The sequence below is a fragment of the Paramisgurnus dabryanus genome, chromosome 5 (genome assembly GCF_030506205.2).
Source record: "Paramisgurnus dabryanus chromosome 5, PD_genome_1.1, whole genome shotgun sequence".
Taxonomy (NCBI): Eukaryota; Metazoa; Chordata; class Actinopteri; order Cypriniformes; family Cobitidae; genus Paramisgurnus; species Paramisgurnus dabryanus.
In genome coordinates, this window is record NC_133341.1 from 13,025,947 (window position 1) to 13,045,362 (window position 19,416).

General features: G+C 36.3%; 1 long non-coding RNA gene across 1 annotated transcript; it reads left to right on the forward strand.

The window, feature by feature from the left end:
• The first annotated feature begins 5,875 nt into the window (after positions 1 to 5,875).
• Positions 5,876 to 8,815, forward strand: LOC135787743 (uncharacterized). The gene is made up of 3 exons (XR_010547183.2): positions 5,876 to 6,381; positions 6,603 to 6,706; positions 8,725 to 8,815. It is a non-coding gene; the product is annotated as an uncharacterized lncRNA (long non-coding RNA).
• The last annotated feature ends 10,601 nt before the right edge of the window (positions 8,816 to 19,416 follow it).

Below are 19,416 nucleotides of genomic sequence, written 5' to 3' on the forward strand. Positions count from 1 at the left end.
GTGTGGCAGAAGCCTTAGGCTTTTAGATGAACATGTTGCAGAACCAGAGACTGAACCACTGTGGGTGGCAACACATCTGTGGTGTTTGAAGCTAAAAAAGCATAGTGGGCAGGATGACAGAATATAAAAACAATCTTACTTTAAAAGAAGTTGTGGGCTGACCTTGATATCTAACGCGCTTCTGGTTCTTAAAGCGAAAGTTTGTCCAAATATAAAAATTACATCATGATTTACTCACCCTGACGAAATCTGAAATACACACGTGGCGACCAGTGGCTTCTTTTTAGAGGGCGCACGATGAGAAGCTTGTCACAACATATATGTAGCCCATCATATGTGTGGCTCGCCATTTCAAAATATGTGTTTGGCGCGTCATGCAAACTTATGTGCATTACGTGTGATGTCAAATTACGAGCATGCTGCAGACACGTCTTTTATAATAAAAGAGATTCTCACTTTTGCCAGATACTCGCTTAATCTCATGTGTAATCAGAGTTTAGTGCTAAGTTAGTGTCTAGCGCATATTTTGTGAACACGAGTGTCTTTTTTATCATAAATCCTTTCAATGCGTGTGCAGCAGGCTCGTATTTTGATTGACGCGCCTAACACATATTTTAAAAAGACGAGCCATACGGGCTACATACATGTTGTGAAGAGCTTCGCATCGTGCACCCTCGAAAAAGAAGTCATCGGCCGCCACTGTATGTATCTCAGATTCCTTAAAGGTGAGTAAATCATAAGGTAATTTTTATTTTGGGGCAAACAATCCCTTTATCACTAGAAATGTATTTAACAAATGTTATAAAGTAATTTATTAAAAAATTAATGCATTCATATAATAAATAGAGGGCAAGAAATAACTTACTGTAGTGAGATTTAAGGGCTTTTGTTGAATTTAGAAACTCTTGATATCAGTGACACTGGTGGCTGTTAAGTGAACTGCAGCCAGCAACTTATTGATTGTGCACTCACGCCAAAGTGACATGAGCAAGTCTCGGTCAAACCAGTGACTGAACATGATTAATAGACAGCTTGTTGCAGGGGCAGAGTGGGACCTAAAAATCTACCGGGAAATTTTGTATACCACAGGCCCTCCGTGGTAAAAAAAAAAGGTCTCGTATTTGTAGTAAAACTAGGGTAATACAAATCGTAATCAATCTGCAAAAAATTTTTCATAATAATAATAAAATCATTAAGTCATGGCTAATTTACCTAAATGAGTAAAATGATACCTGTTTGAAAGACGGAGATGCGCACCATGCGAGGCAAGAGAGGAACGTGCTCATAAACAGGAGTAATATGGGATAATGTGTGCATCTTTGAATAACTGTAAGAATTTTTCCTTTAAATATAATTTTTGTCATATAAAGTTTTGAGAGATAAAATTTTTTTTCCACTGTTATTGCTTATTTATTTTAACGTGTTTAGCGCATTTACCTCAGAGTTTATTTTAGTAATATGGCTGTTTTTCTGGTAATAATAATACAATTTACATGCCAATCCTGCTTCCTTGTCTGTTTATTCATTTCATTGTGCTGTTATGTTAAGTCATATGGGGATATTTATTGCCATATGAGACGTTCATTGCCGTTATTTACTCTAATATTAAAATCATATGCGGAATAATGTGCGCATCTTTGAATAACTGTAAGAAAACAGTTCTTTTCAAAAAAACTATTTTTGTCAAAGTTATGAGAAATAATAATGTTGTGATGATATTTATTGCCATGCAGTTGAATACTCTCGTCTATAATATGGAAATCACATAGTAGGAAATATATAAAGTGATACTGCAAAGTTACCCTTCAAATTTTGTATTTATGATATAGCCATATGAAGATAAACCTTTGCAAATGTGCTGATTTGATCCATTCATGTCTTGACCACCAGGCTAGAGATTTTAAACATCCTTAATCCACACTTACTACTAGTCTATCAAATAGTCCGCTTGATGGATCCATCCGACCGCAAATGTACTGCAATACACAGGCATTCGGCGGCATTTTACATCAAAGGCCGACAGGCTATGCCATTTGGGGAGGGGCCGTTCACTGATCCCCCTATATTTTTAAAAATCCTGGACCTGCCGAACAGGTTGAGCACTTTTATATACTGTGTTGAGCAAAGAGGCATAATGTGACCAGCGTAAAGCGGCCGCCATCAGGCCGCCAGACGAGGTTGCTATATAACTCGCAATGTATAACTATTATCAGACCGGCCCTCGCAGCCTCAAAACACTACCGGCCCACCAGGAAATGTCCCGACTCTCCCGATGGCCACTCCACTACTGGCTTGTTGGTCGACAAGGTTAAGTAAAATTACACTGTTATAATAGTTTTACTATAACTGGCTCGTCCTTTGCATTTTCCCTGCAAAACCGGGGCCCACTAAGGGCCTCAACAAATTCCAAGGGGGCCTCAAGATGACTTAAAATTTGTAAAAATAAGACAAAAGAAGCATTATAATAAGCTAAAACAATGCATAATCAAGATAGTTCTTAGTTTTATTTTTGTAAGAAATATACATCTGTTTAGTTATGCCAAGGTCTAGAATATTTTATTTGGTAGAATTTGAGAGTTTTTGAGGGCCCTTCAAATATTGTGGACAATATGGGGGGCCTTGGAGTGAAAAAGGTTGAGAACCCCTGCCTGTTGTCAATATGTGCACTACAGCTCAATGTTTCAGAGCATGTGCATTAACCAAAAGGCAACAGCTTCAACTGGAATATTCTGCTTCCTCAACATATGACACTGGTGCCCGCACTACAGGTTTTATCTGTGACCCTTTTAAAGACATAAGCTCTTCACTGTATTGCAGTGGTTGATTGTGTGTCACTCAGATGGTTTAGAGTGAGCTATCTGCATGGGAGCCCTGCCAGACAGAGCAGAATGTCATTATGTGTGCAGGCTGCAGCGAACTGTGCCACCATCACAGGGAATTCATCACCAGAAGTGATGATGATAATGGACTTTGCTGCAAATGACTTTGGATGAGTTGCGCTTCTGCCAAGCTCTGCAGATTCTGCAGCAATATTTGGGAATAAAAAAAGGGATTTTTTGTTTCTCTCTTTTGGCAAGACAAACCACTTGCTGGAGCTGATGTGGATACAGAAATGATCTAGAATGTTCTAGGACAGTGATGATGACAAACAGCTTGTATTTGTGTCTCAGTTATGGCTCTAACAATACACAAGCAAACACTATTATGTGACTGAAGTGTGTTTTTCCACCATAAAACTAGTTTATTGTGGCTGTTTTGCTTCTTATAAGAATTATCATTCTTCAGGAGTGGAAGAAATGTTCTGCGCTTGCAAGCACTTGTTTAGGGATTTTTGATATACTTAAACAGATCCAAACTCCCATTTTTAAGTATTTTTCCTTCAATGTTCTTCCATTTGAACCGGAAAATGTGCAAATAATTGTAAAAATGTGGAAGTGTGCTGGAAGCCATAACATACTGTAATATAAAGAGCTGTTTGGATTTGCACATAAAAAACACAGCCATGGGTGAATAATGAAACAATAATGACTTAATTAACAGAAAAACAGAGGAACAGGGGCATGATAAAGCTGTATGCTTTTATGAAAGAATGACAAATAACGCTGAAAATATTTGCTATGTATATTCCCCAGAGCCCAGAGAACAACTCCAAATGTTCTGGGCCTCATTAAAACAATGCACTTGAAAGCTTAGGGTTTTGACTGTGAGATCAAAAACGCATGTTGCCATCATGAAGGCGAGGTTTTATGTGCAAATTAAACGGAAGGTACAATGGCATCACGGCAGACTGTTGACCACATAATTAGCCGTAGCATTTCCCCCCTCCTAATCTGCCATTCTGTCATGCATATTAAAATATGCACTCTGCTCTGCCATTTTAATTGGTTAAAGAGTTCAAATAGACAACAGAATGCCGAACCCCCACCACCACCACCACTCTCATTCCTGGCCTCGCCTGAAAGCTTTAACGATTTTCTCTCATGCAGAACATCTTTCGGCTTGCTAGATATTTTCTTTCTTTCCTCCGATTTGTGTTTACAGCTCAGAGCTGCGCAACACATTTCCTTGGCTTGTAATGTGACAGTTGCACTCTGGCGCTCAGTTGAGTGGTGATGTTGTTTTGGAAAGATAGCAGGAGGAGGCTGCCCAACTTATCCGATTACCACCGATGTACATCACACGTCCCGGAGTGCAACTTTCAAAGAGATATGTAACAGTGGGATTGGAGAGAGGGGAGCGTACAGGAGGGTCGGAGAGATGGGAAGATCGATGTTTTGGAGTAAACAAGGCTGTTGGTGAGTGACAGCAGACTGGACGCTGCGTGAGGCCTAGCTGAAGATCCGTGCCAACTACATCCTACTGTCTGTGAAGAAATCAGAGTAGATATGAATGTGCAATGATCAAAACTTCTTGGACAGCATACACTTGTGAAAGCTGTCTTTGTTAGTGCCTCTACTGTAATAAATTCTTGGTTTAGATGTACGTTTATGCTCCATACTGTAGAGCTGTGAATGGATTTTGAATTGTAATATAATTAATAACATGATACTGTGTGCAATAAATCAATACAATTGCATATATTTATTTGCTAAAAAATGGCTTCAAAAATTAGTAAAACATCTGTTTAATTTAATGTTACTGGGTTTTGTTAATTCACAGCAAATTGTCAGTCTGCATGATATGGATATAAAGACTTCCCAGGTGAAAAAAAAGTAGTATTTAATGTATTAAAAATATACTTAAAATTTAAGTAATATGTTTTTAGTACATTTGTATTCCCAACGTGCTTATTTAAAGTGTATTAAAAATATGTTTAATAGCTTTTAAATGTATTTCAAAAAAGTGTACTACAAGTACGTTGGTAATAAATATATGCTTAATTACACTTTTTTAAAGTATGCTAAACTCAAGCATACTTTTAATTTATTTCTAAAAAGTGCACTAGAGTTAAGCTGGTAATAAATATATGTTTAATTACACTTTTTAAAAGTATGCTAAACTCAAGCATACTTTTAATGTATTTCTAAAAAGTGCACTAGAGGTACACTGGTAATAAATATATCTTTAATTACACTTTTTATAAGTATGCTAAACTCAAGCATACTTTTAATGTATTTCTAAAAAGTACACTAGAGGTACGCTGGTAATAATTATATCTTTAATTACACTTTAAAAAAGTATGCTAAACTCAAGCATACTTTTAATGTATTTCTAAAAAGTGCACTAGAGGTACACTGGTAATAAATATATTTTTAATTACACTTTTTACAAGTATGCTAAACTCAAGCATACTTTTAATGTATTTCTAAAAAGTACACTGGAGGTACGCTGGTAATAATTATATCTTTAATTACACTTTAAAAAAGTATGCTAAACTCAAGCATACTTTTAATGTATTTCTAAAAAGTGCACTAGAGGTACACTGGTAATAAATATATTTTTAATTACACTTTTTACAAGTATGCTAAACTCAAGCATACTTTTAATGTATTTCTAAAAAGTACACTAGAGGTACGCTGGTAATAATTATATCTTTAATTACACTTTAAAAAAGTATGCTAAACTCAAGCATACTTTTAATGTATTTCTAAAAAGTACACTAGAGGTACGCTGGTAATAATTATATCTTTAATTACACTTTAAAAAAGTATGCTAAACTCAAGCATACTTTTAATGTATTTCTAAAAATTGCACTAGAGGTACACGGGTAATAAATATATTTTTAATTACACTTTTTATAAGTATGCTAAACTCAAGCATACATTTAACGTATTTCTAAAAAGAGCACTAGAGGTACGCTGGGAAAAAATATATGTTTAATTACACATTTAAAAAAAAGTATGTTAAACACAAGCATACTTTTACAGAAGTTTTAGTGTATTTAGAAAAAAACATATTTTTTTTAAACATGTACATTAATTTTAATAGGCTAACATTGCAATTTCAACATCATATCATTGAACTTGCATTATATATTGATTTTACAAAGTTAATCCACATAAATTTGTTAGTGTTTATATTCAAACAACACACGTGACGGACCTGACTAAACCTCATTGGTTCTTGGGATTCAGTACGTCACATTGGCTTCCTGATTCAGTTGTTCGATACACAACGTGCGTGATCGTTGGTAAATGTGGATTAAAAATTGAAACTAAAACTGTTAAATTATATATAGTGATCATCAGAGGACTTGGCTGAAACAACGCGATTCACATGGATTACTTCGGCGATGTTTTTTATTGCTGTTGCGATTAACTTTTTGAAATGTGAGCAGTTTTTAAGTATCAAGTGGATCTGACATCGAGGGGAAATATACGTTTCTTGGATTTCATTAAAGTACATCGGTTTTTGTTTGAAGATGAATGAGAGAACATGAGGGTAAGTTAAGTGATGACAGATTTTTGCTTTTTATTTTTAGTGAACTATTAAAGAAGTAGAACATTTAGTATTACAGTATGTCTTAATTTTAACCCAGCTTCTTAAAGCGTGTATGTTGTGTGGCTTTTGGAACATAACGTTACATTTTTTTTGTGAGTAAAGTTAGGCATTTCATTTCTCTTGTTGTATTTCAGAAATCATAACAGCCTGTCTTTTTTTAGCACAGCGGCATTCAAATTGACCAATCAGAGCCGAGAATATCTAATAAGTCGAAGTAGAGATGAACAGATGAAGATACAGCCCGTAAAAATACTTATTCTTGGTGGTAAGTTTTTAGTTCTACAGTATTTGTATAACATTTAGATAACTTTTGTGTTTTTCTAATGCTAATGTTTATAGAGTAACTAAACCCTAAACCAACTTTTTTAGTTAATGATCTGTAAGAATGATGCTTTATTAGTGTAAGTTTTTTGACATTTGGATATAAAGTGTTTCAATACTACAATATATGTTGTAAAAACGTCTGAGTGCTGCCCTCTTCAGGTTGAACGGTGGCTACTGTCAGGGCTCGAAATTGCGAATCGAAATTTAATCTGTGCGACCTTAAAATATATTTGGGAGCATTTCTGCGACTGCCCATTTTGTTGTGGTGCGACTTGATTTAGATTGTGATGCTGCGTGCTGCTGTCCCAGGTTCAGTGTTCTCTCCAACGTTACATAACCAATCAAATTTCACCATTACGTTTAATGAAGACCGCAGATTGGCTAATATGAGCGTCAGTCATTCCTTGTTGCCGTGCTACGTTGGTACGTGAAGCGCGAAAATAAGACGCACCGCGAGCATGACGAGAACAAGCCGACTACAGCCAATGTTACTACTGTAATTAATGACGACGATCCAGATTCAAATGCGACTCCACCACCGGAAAATAAGACTTGACGTTAAACCTTTCAGAGAGAGTGGCTTAAAGATTTCGAGTGTCTCCTCTATGAAAATGGCTCGATGTAACTTACTTTGCTTACTGTAAATCATGTAAAACGGCGTTGGTGGCGGAATCAAAACATTTTAAGCGACAGACCTTGCTTAAACATGGCGAAAGTGCCAAAAACACAAATAGTGTCATGACAAATGTGTTCATTATTGATGGAGACACCGACCTGTCTGTCAAAGAGTGTTTGATAGTGTATGTGCGCATGCGCTGGTGAATGGACATCCGACAAACATCCTTGTGGTCCATGTTGATGTGGAACACGACAATGTTGATGGTATGTTTTTATAAAAAAAAATATTTTTAAAAACATATTTAGTAGTAATAGCATCCTGGTAATGCAGTTATCAATACCAATATTAGCCTTCTATATTAAGCCTTCTATATTAAGGTCACTTTTGTAAATGTCCCAATTAATCAGTGTTTTACGTGTTTGCTAGATTTTCTATTGTAATCTTAATCATTTTACCTGTAATCTGTAATTGGTAAATTATTATTGCTATACTATTTCAAAAGCAGTTGGGTATTAATTTAGGAATCTATGCAGTAAAAAAAATAAAATAAAAGACCAAATTTAAATGCTGGCCATAGGATATGTAAAGCCTGGTGGTTGCATTTTATTTTAATAAAATAAATCTATTAACATATACATTGTAGTTGTGGTGCTTTTTAATTTTTGGATGGATGCGCCTAAATTTTTGCTGGTGCTCCTAACTCTTTAAAGTTGTGAGCACCAGTGCTACCAAAAAAAAGTTAATTTTGAGCCCTGTACTGCAGTTGAATTTTCCGATTGGATGTTGGACAGGACACTTTTAGACAACATTACAAAGACAATAATATATTACTAACGTGATTAGCCTGCTGGACGGATTGTAAAAAACAGCACAATGTAAGCACTGCTAGTACAGGCTAGCTGAATATATCTTAATGATTACAGAGATAAGACAACACATAAAACTTGCAACCTTTCTCAGTTTGCACATCTGGACAATTCTTCACACATCATAGGTTGTAAATTTGGGTAAATCCAGCAAACAAGTAATTTTAGCGATTCTGCTGTCACTCTGCTTTAAATCTCCCGCATCAGAAACTTAAGAGCAGCCTTGAGTCAATTGTGGAAGTTAAGCGTGCATAGAGTCCATTGGCATGACTTCTGATTTCCTTAAATCTCCTTAAACAGAGGTGAACTTTTCTTGTAAGCAAGACCACAATAGACATGTCAATGGAAAATGCCCTTGGTTAAAATAAAACACAATTATCAAAGTAAAGAATATCCTGTAATACACACAGGTTGCATTATTTCAGTGTCAGTGAGTTAAGCCTCCTATAACCCTTTGTTCAATGTAACTTGTAGAGTGCCATGTAGCGACGGATCAAACGGACACTCATGTCAAGCTTGATGAGGACACAGTCAAAGCTTTAAAAGCTAAACTGAGAAGTTAACAAAATTCTAATGCATATGTTCATTAATTATTGGTTAATTTTGTATATATTCTGTTTCCTTTTCACAGACCTTGTGATTAAGTCTTCAGTGTCTGAATGGCAAGAAGAAGTGACCCTCCACTTAAACGTGACATTTAAACTGCTCTGTGTTTTGGTTCAGCCATTTGTAGGTTTATCTCGAGTAAGTTCAAATGCACTTCTGCATTTGTCCAGTAACTTTTTGTTTAGAGAATTACATCATTATGATTATATAATTATTCAATGGTTGCATATTCATAGTGTACTTTTCATATTGATGTATTAATGTTCCACAATTTGATAAAAGTAGCTCATTGCATTTCACTGATCTTTGTTTTATATTGTAAAATCATTTCAATAGCAGTAAATACATACTTAGTTGTTTCTTTAACATTTAATTAGTTGTTAATGATGGAAGAAACCGGTTCGTATGTATGAATAAAGAATAGGTATCATTTTAGAATGAGTTAAAACATGTTTTGGTGGCAAACATGCAGGTAAAATAGTACATGTATAACATTCTAATAGTAAACTTGACTGTAATTCAAATGTCACATACAGTACATTAGAAATGATTTATTTAATGTATACAAATGTGTGGGCAATATATTATTATTTCATTTTGTATGCTATATTATTTATGTAATATTATTATATCTGAAATTATTAAATTACATTTATAAATGTTTAAAAGGTGGGTTCAAATGTGCTTCAAGTTGTAACTGAATACAATTTTAGAAAATAGCACAGTTGAGTACACTTAGATTGTCTTAAGTTTGTCTTAACAAGTACTAAATACTACTTTTTAGTATATTAAGCACAATTTACTGCACGAAAATAAAGAGCTTTTGGTACCTTAAGGTTGTGAACTTAAAGTGTATTTTAGTGAACTTTTTCACCTGGGAATACATTTGGTATATTATTTTAACATACTACTAGTATATTTTAAAGTAGATTCGTAAATGTTTAAAGGTGGGTTCAAGTTGTAATTAAAGATATTTTTTAAATACAGACCTAGTATGTTAAAATTACATTTTAGTTCAACTTCATGGTGTCTCAAAAAAGCACAGTTGAGTACACTAAGATGGTTTTAAGTTCATCTTAAAAAGTACTTAATACTACTTTTTAGTATACTAAGTTCAAAATTAGTGTGTGAAAATAGAGCACTTTTAGTATAATGTGGAAAGTGTACTTAAATAGTGTATTTTAGTGAACTTGTTTAACCTGGGAATACATTTGGAATATTATTTTAACATACCATTAGTATACTTTAAAATATATTTAAAAATGCTTAAAAGTGGGTTCAAGTGTACTTCAAGTTATAATGAAATATATTTTTTTAAATACAGACCTAGTATGTTAAAAATACATTTTAGTTCAACTTCATGGTGTCTCAAAATAGCACAATTGAGTACACTAAGATGGTATTAAGTTCATCTTAAGAAGTATTAAATACTACTTTTTAGTATACTAAGTTCAAAATTAGTGTGCGAAAATAGAGCACTTTTAGTATAATGTGGAAAGTGTACTTAAATAGTGTATTTTAGTGAACTTTTTTCACCTGGGAATACATTTGGAATATTATTTTAACATACCATTAGTATACTTTAAAGTATATTTAAAAATGCTTAAAGGTGGGTTCAAGTGTACTTCAAGTTATAATTAAATATATTTTTTTAAAATACAGACCTAGTATGTTAAAAATACATTTTAGTTCAACTTCATGGTGTCTCAAAATAGCACAGTTGAGTACACTAAGATGGTATTAAGTTCATCTTAAGAAGTACTAAATACTACTTTTTAGTATACTAAGTTCAAAATTAGTGTGCGAAAATAGAGCACTTTTAGTATATTGTGGAAAAGTGTACTAAGTGTACTTAAATAAAGTGTATTTTAGTGCACTTTTTTTTCACCTGGGTTCATACCTTATGTTGTTTTAAAAAAAAAAATGTTTATGTCCTGGTCATTTGTCTTTGGGTGAACAATAAATAGATTCATCATGTCATTCTTGCATTCTTGGGTTTCACCCAAATCTTGCTTTACCACTAATGGATTTGTGTTATACATTGTAAAATGTGAAAAAATTACTTCAATTGGTAACACCTAAACATCACTTAAAGTAAATTTAAGTTGAAAAAACGTACATTTCTAGGTGTTCCCAATTGAAGTTATTTTTAAGTTAATACAACTTTCAAAAAATCTACTTTTTACATTGTATCTGTAATGTCATTTGTTTTATTCACCTATTTAAATGGGAGATGGAAAAAAGAGATTAACATTCTGTGCGTTCCCTGTTGGCATTGCGAACAGCCAATCAAAATGATCCTTTCATGATTTGTGACAGGAAGAGAGAACGCAGATGCAGGTTTAACAGAAAAACTCTTTATTAAATAAAAACCAAACCAAAAAAACAACAAGCAAAAAAAAAGAAAAAAGCCAGCTTGACAATAACCTCTTCAAGATGCAAAGCGCATAGTTTCCCTGGCACGAATTAACAACAAACTGGCACAGGACAGCAAACACAAGGGCTTTAAATATGGAATCAAATCAAGAGGACAACAGGTGACAATCGTAAAACAATAATATAATAATTAACAAGGAGATGGGGGGTCAGGAGACTAGACAGGGAAGCACACAGCACAGGCCCTGTCCCAAATGGTGCCCTTCATGTGGACTTTCAGTCTTGTGGCCTTAAATTGCACATGCTCGCTTAGTCTACGAGTCCGTAGGGTGTCCCATCTGCCATTTTTACACTCCAAAGTTTGCTCATCGCCCCCTTTGCACCCTTAATGCGGTCTTCGGCAAACCCCGCACTGATGCAGGCTTCATGCACTTTACCAACCCAGAATTCCTTGTGAAAGAGCCTATATTTCCTATTTCCGGTGTGATGCTTGAGTCTGTCCCAAAATACGACTCCGGTGCGCCCTCATGGACTCGTGTCAAGGGTCCCTAAGGTCTGCACTACATGATGTCATCAAAGTGTGGACTCTAAGGAAGTCCACAAGTCCGGAGTGTGCCATTTGGGACACAAAACAATCCTGCCACAAGGAGCAAAAACTATGACATGAAGGCAGGACCATGACAGATCCAACTCATGGATAAGCACCACCGCTGATTTGAAATGTCGAAGCGGCCAATAAAAGGTAATTGTGAAAGAAATCTGTCAGATGATGTTCAAAACCTGCCCAAACACAGCCCATCACCTTCATTGGTTTCATGTATCTGCAAGTAAGAATATTTTAGATAGATCTGGTGTGTGGTCAGCTATTCGGTGTCACTTCCTACATAAACACATGCGTCCTTTTCTGTAACTAATCTATTTCATCACTCATTCAACCATATGGACCATTATTTGGACACTAGCCTGAGAATGCTACAGGTATCTAGCAGTGATCTCATTTTACAATGCATATGTTTTTAGAAACAGCCCACAGTTAATTCATCCAAAACCTCTGGGGCCCTAAGACTCCCTGTGATTTTCTATGTGAGAGAGAGAAAAGGTCCATTAATATGCATGGCTCTGCTAAAAGCTTCAAACTGACCTACATGACAAGGTTCAGTATACACTCATACTGTGTGCCAGCTCTTGAGGGACTCTTTCATCCATGTTCCCCACCCTAATTAGTGCCTTCTTTCAGCCGGCCAGCTTTCCGAAGTGCCTGTTGAACTTAGCTGAGCACCCGTGTTGGGGTAGATGTAGGTCACAGAGGTCACTGTATGAGTCCCAGCCCTTCGCTGCTTGGGCGACTCTCATGCGCTTTGTGATAAATGCATTAAGTGGATGAAGAGGACTGTGGATTGGCCATATACAGCACTTTCAACTCTCTAGGTTCCCCAATCCCTGTTGATGACTCTTCAGACCCTTATACATAGTCCTACAAGCACTTTTTAGCAAGGATGAATTAGTTAACAGATTTATTTTCTTTTCTCTTCTCCTGCACGTTTCCCACTTTCTTTTTCTCCATGACCAAGTTCATCAAGAAGAATATTGACACTGAGGTTTTTAAGTTATAAAAAAAATCTCTATTAGCATACATATGAGCGCACTGTGGTTTTTGTTGATTTAAATTATCAGCCTGAAGTGGTCCAGGATATGAAAAGTTAGAAGATGTTAGCTGTGGCTTTTACTAAATCGTTGTTGACACTGATGATCTTGTTTTGTTTTTGTCAAAAGAGAAGTTAGCATCTCTGATGCTAAAGGACAGCTGTTGCTAGAGGGATTAGCCTGATGGCTCAGACTAAACAGTAAGAGGGAATGTAAGCTGTCAGCGCTGGCTAGGCTAGCCTCAATCTGAGTCTTTGGGTGACTGGGGAATGTGTAGCTTTGGGCACTACGCATAGTAATGAGACTAAACAGATGTAGAGCTCCAGAGTGTGGCGGTCACTGGCTAGCTCATAGCATTTGTCAGAAAATATATGCTGTGTGCAAAATTACAGGCAGAAAATGGATGTGTAGTATGAATGGTTCCCCTTTTACCATAAAATATACATGATGAGAACATACTGTATGCAAACACTGGGGATGTAATCGAGGCTTACTGTACTGTACCTTTTGGTTTGTCACTGTTGGTATACAAATGTTGTGCATTGTGCATAATGCCTACTCCTATTATATTGTTGTTATATGGCTATCCTCTATATAGATTATAGTATTCAATACTCATCAATCTTTTCATTTTTAAGACGGAACAGCCAGGCACACAAAGCCCACTGAACTCATCTCCATCTGCTGATGTGTGACCATGTCCACACGGCCGTATTGCCTCGACTAGAGCTTGTAACAAGCACGAGCTGTGACTTATGAACTGGAAGTCTGTTTGTTAAAGAACATCCACAGCATGTGCAATGCTAACAAGAGCCAATTCCCTGGTTTTAGTGTGCTGTTTTGGCCCCACTAACTGTGATGAAAAATGCCACAAAATATGCTACAAAAACTAGGGTATTGCTTCATTCATCATTGGAAAAAATGTTTTAAAGAAAAATCTGCAGTACAATTATGGAGTAACTGTTGTGTGGTACAGTATGTAAAAGCTTTTGACTAGGTCAGTTGCTCAGGCCTTTTACATATCTATTCTATTTCAATTCATATATTAATTCTATTGTTTCTAAACATGACTATACCGTGCATAAGAACCAACATGATCTTAAGGAAAGTTGTGTTATAGTCATGAAAAATGTGATTCATTTATTTGTGTCCATGGCACAAATGTCTTTTTTGTGTCACTTGCATTAATTTCTGTAAATAGTTTTTGGTGTCTGTGGCACGACTTTCTTTATTGTGTCATTTTAAGTATTTTCAATTTTTTCCCTCCTATTTTTAAGGACGGTTTCACATTTGGTGCGATTGGCTGGTCCGAACCCGAGTTAGATTGCCCCCCCATGTCCCCCATGGACTGTGTTCACATATTATTTTTGCATCCGAACTGCGGTACGCTTGCATCATCAAGCTGCAGCCGGCGCGTTCTCATGTTGCTTGGCAACCGCTGTAAACGAGAAGACGACAAGCGTGATTGACGAACTCCAAGCAGAGAGATGATTTCTGAATGCCTCCGCAAAAATTTACGTCGGCGGACAGACCGTTGTCATCGAAACGACTTTAGTATGTTTGGGGCAGACAGACGCAAGTGCGTTTCTGTATTATTTCTTTGAAAACAAAACCAAAGGTTTAAAAAATAAAAGCAAAAGTCAAGCAAGCATTCTATGCATTTTGTTGTCAAGGTAAGTGCACGCACACAAACACACACGTCTGTTTTGGTGGGACATTCCATATAATATTAACAGTGGTTCACTTCCGCGATTTGGTACAATTGCGCTCACATTAGCAGCAAACCGATCTGGAGTTCACATGAACCGGACCCCAGACCACCCTTTTTAAGCGGACTCGAGTACGTTTCGCGGGTGCGCACCCGAGTTCGGAAGACAGCTTTCACATCATCCAAATGTACCGAACTCTGATGTCAATCGAACCCGGGTGCGCACCAAAAGTGCTAATGTGAAAACGCCCTAAATCATTGTCGCTTGGGGTTAGATTTGGGGTTTGGGTTAGAATGTACTTTTTTTTACATGTTTTTCTTCCACTTTTCAAACTATCCTTGCTTGGATTTGGGGTAAGAGTTGGGGTTTGGGTTAGGATGTATAAAAATGTAACAGAAAGTGATTCTAACCGCAACCCCAAGCGACAATGGTAAGAAAAATAGGAAAAAACAATGAGAAAACAATATATCGTGCCGCAGGCATGAAAAACTATTTATAGAAATTTGTGCGAGTGACATGAAAAAGACATTAGTCAAGGCATGAAAAAGCAGAATTTCGTGCCATGGACATTAATAAATTAATAAAATTTTTTGTGACTATTACACTTTCCGTGAGATCAGTCTGATATGAACCCAGGCCTGCACTGCACTCATATCAAATATATTAGCTCTGGATTTTTACTTTTATTGTTAATCTCATAGATACATTTGCCAGTGTGCAGTACCTGTCACATGTCCACATTTCAGTAATATTGATGGGTTACCCAAAAAAAAAAAAAAAAAAACGGCCAACACGCATCCTGCTGTTGTGTTTTACTTTATACATTTTATGTGAGTTTATATGTTTGAGTCTCTAGCTAAGGACAGGTTATTGTATTATCTACAGTAATTAACATCATTCTTGATTCTCCAAGCAAGTGTAAAGAATGTAAAGCATGTTCACTTCCACCTACATATTCCCGCAGCTTTTTTGAAGAGGTGTGTATCAGGCTACACGCAGGTCCTACATGGAACAATAAATCGCCCTTAAGGTCCAATGCATAGACTTATTTTTGATTGGCATACAAGTATGCCTGTATAGTTATATTTTTTAAAAATTGGTCACTTGTAAGGATTCATGACAGTTAGGAGGCAGATGGCATCAGGGAAAGTCGCTAGATTCATTTCACCAGTACTATTACCAATAAACAGTCTGTATTTAAAAAACTTCTTAAGTGGTTTAAAGCTATTAATTTTCATTAGAGTCAAAGATATGCCCCAAACAATTATTACACCATATTAAATGCCATGCTGATACATGTAGGCTACTGGCACTTAAATGAATGCAAATTCTTTAAGCCTAATTGAACTGCTCAATTTCATAGACCCCATTAGAGTTCTTATTATTACAGTATATCAGATTGGTACCAAACAGACAATGCCTGCTCAGTATGGCGGCTGACTTTTTTCCTTAACGTGATCCACTTAAAAGCTAATGAGCCAGCAAAATGAAGTGGTTTGTTGTCTCAACATTGTAGGCAATGATTGGGAGCAATTTCTTCGCCCCTAGAACGAAATAACTCTCTGTCATTAATGTACATATTTTACACCTCATTAAAACTAACATGATTGGACAGGAAAAAAACACATTTGCATTTCAAATGAACAATATGTTTCCTACAAAAAAAGAAAAGAAAAGAGGCCGTGAGTGAGTGTGCCACACTGACGGAGGAAGACAGTGGGTTAAATAATTCTGGACCACATCTGTGCTTACTGAATTAGCTTTAGGAGGCAACACATGATTTCTCCTAATTAACGATACGCTTTCTCTAGCTACGTTTTTGTAATGTAAATGGCAGCTGCAATCAGTTCTTGCACACTGAAATGTGCATCGCAGGGTGAAACGGGCAAGATGTTAACTAATTTTATTTTTAATCTTCCTCTTTTTGCCGCCGAGCGTGTCGTTCGGGTAAACGCGGTGTCTTCAGAAAATTCCTCGCCTCTTTCATAGAAACATATTGGGGCAGCATTTGCCAGATGTCCGCTTCCTCTGCCTTCTGCTGCCATTATCCTCAGGCACCACCCCACCTTATGGCTGGCCAGCCTGCCAGGAGAATGGAAGAGAGGGAGGGCAGTAGAAAGAAGGGGAAGAGAAAGAGTAATACAGGATGAATAAGAAAGATCAAGAGTGCGTCCGAAATAAGAATATGTCTGTTCAATCCAGGCCATCCTGGTGGACTGCGTATCGAGTCCTGCAGTCAGAGTTGTACTGTAGCAGCTGGGTGATGTCATCTTTATGCACCTGAAAACAGTGTTACCTCATAATAGATGGTCAATGCAAATACAGTATATTGTGATCATTATGATTGATCGAGCTTTTCAAGAAATGTATTCATGTTTAGGCATACACAAGAAAAAACGGTGCTATTAATTTTGTTTAATAATTTTTGCAACCCTGTTTAACTGTATAATTTAACTGTATCATTATCCTATCTCATATTAAATCCATGTACTTACAGTATAATTTTGTTTGAAAATATGCTGTATATTATAGGTCAACATACTGTAAAATAAAGTGCAACTTCAAAAAGCAGCATTAGGTTACACTTACAAAAGTCATTTTATGGGTTAGGTCAGGTAGAAATAGACCCACGTCACCACTTTACGAAGCAGATTTCCCGATCGGAGTCATCTACATGTGCTGTGTTTTTGATTGCCAGATCCGACCTTAACATGGACATCATCTCAGTTTCATGAATTTTTTAAGCTCTTATTGGCTTTCTTGACCTTTACCATCTTCTATATACTTTCCACTTTAGGTTTGTCAGATTATTAGCAACCTCACACCCTGCCTAATAATACAGAATCGGCAACATTCATACAGATTCCCATTAAATAGATTATTACAGAAGGGAGGGCACATATACCCTCAGTGCACAGGCACAAATGGAGGCGTGTTGCTGGCACATCCTCATTAGACTGTTTGTTAGCCTCATTTTACCACTGTCACAGGCAATCTCAGCTCTTCTACTCCACAAACACACACACAGACAGAGTCAGGCTGGAGCATCCAGGGGGAGAGGTCCCAGCTGCTTTACCCCCTAAAACGTGCCCAAGCTCAGGGGAGCAGTTAAAGAACCATTGCTCTTTTTATTAGAATTTGATTGAAAATATCAGAGATATTTTGATAAATGATAGTAAGCACTAGTGGGGGCTGGTCAATAAAAGTTGGCCAGAGAGGAAAGCTGTTTTAACATGTTACCAAAAAGTTAAATATATTGTGCAAATTAATACAAAATAAAATAATTTAGTTGTACTATTTTACTGTTAGTCATGTTATCATTTATTAAAAACAATATAAAAAAAAACTGAGTTTGTTGTGTGTGTGTGTCTGGGGCGCCACCCAAACAAGTGTGTATGTAAGTCAGTAAATTTGTTAAAAGTATGTGACTTGAGGCTGAGCTCTAATTGGCTTGTTTCATATCTGCCTTGGGGCGCAGCACTGTGTGCCCCAAACCCTCCCACTTTTGTTGTTAGCAAATCAATATTGTTTTTCATGTTTTTGACCTTGTGTGATAGGATTGTTCTCAGAGTCTCATAAACGCTTTGCAGATTGCCATCTAAATGATAGTTACAGTACTCATCAGAAATATCTTGAGATGAAAGAACATACGATTTTATCCTTACAAAATCACACTTTACAAGGCGTTCAGTTGAAGAATAAATAAATGATTAAGGAGCTTGGACCAGATTGACCAGCAGGACTCAAGTGATCGCAGTCGAACTGCTTTTGCAGCACTTATGACAGAGTTGGCTAGCTGGATGCAATGTAAGTAATGCCTTTTTTTGTTTCCCTGTTTGCTGTTTCAAAGTCTGCATGATACATTTTTTATGGCGCATTTGAGCTGCCTTTGGGTGGACATAATAACCCTGCTGAAAAAACAGCATAGACCAGCGTCATTCCCATGCTGTTTTATTGCACGTTACGTCCAAAATACTCCCATTACTCATTAAAAAAAGGACCAACCCTTTTCGACCATGCGCTCGCCGCACAAACCATTTTTCCAGTCGTTAAATTAGCAAAATTCGATTCGGAAACATTCATTTAGATGTTGCACTGTGCGCTTTAGACAATGCGCTTAGATCGTTAAAATAGGGCCCTAAAGCGTAATGGAAGAGCATAAGATCATTCTTCAGAACAAAAGTAAAATGCAACAAAAAGTTGTCTGTCTGAGGTAAAGACACAAAATCTAATGGCAATAGTGTCTGCATTAATCTGCATTTATGCATTTAATACACAAGATGATTTGAGATACAAAGTGTCATGAGTTTAGTTCAATTCAGATTTTAACAAGTTTGTTGCTATTTTAATTGCAATATTATTTTGTGATTTTGATTTGTTCATATTTCATAAGTTTGTGTGTTTTTTGCCTCCGATATCACTGCGAGATAAAAAAAATCATTCATCTTCTTCATGTGATGTTAAACATGTAAAGTGATGCACTCTCTCTGTTCATTTGTTGTCTTCACAAATAAATAAACACATTTTAACTTGTATGCTCGTCTTGTTCATGATTAGAAATGAACACGTAAACAAAAACAATTATTATCATTAAAACATTAAATGACGGATGATAATTGACTATGACGGAATATTTACAATGCTTATTACTAGTACATTTAATTCATGCTTTAACAGTTGACTTCAACAGTAACATTTTCAGCATTTTAGCTAATGTCATCACTTGATGACAGTAAAAGTTTGATTTTGAGATTGTTTTGCACTACCCCCCATTTTTTTTGCACCAGGCGCCATAGGCACACAGCTTATTGTAACCATTGACTTCCATAGT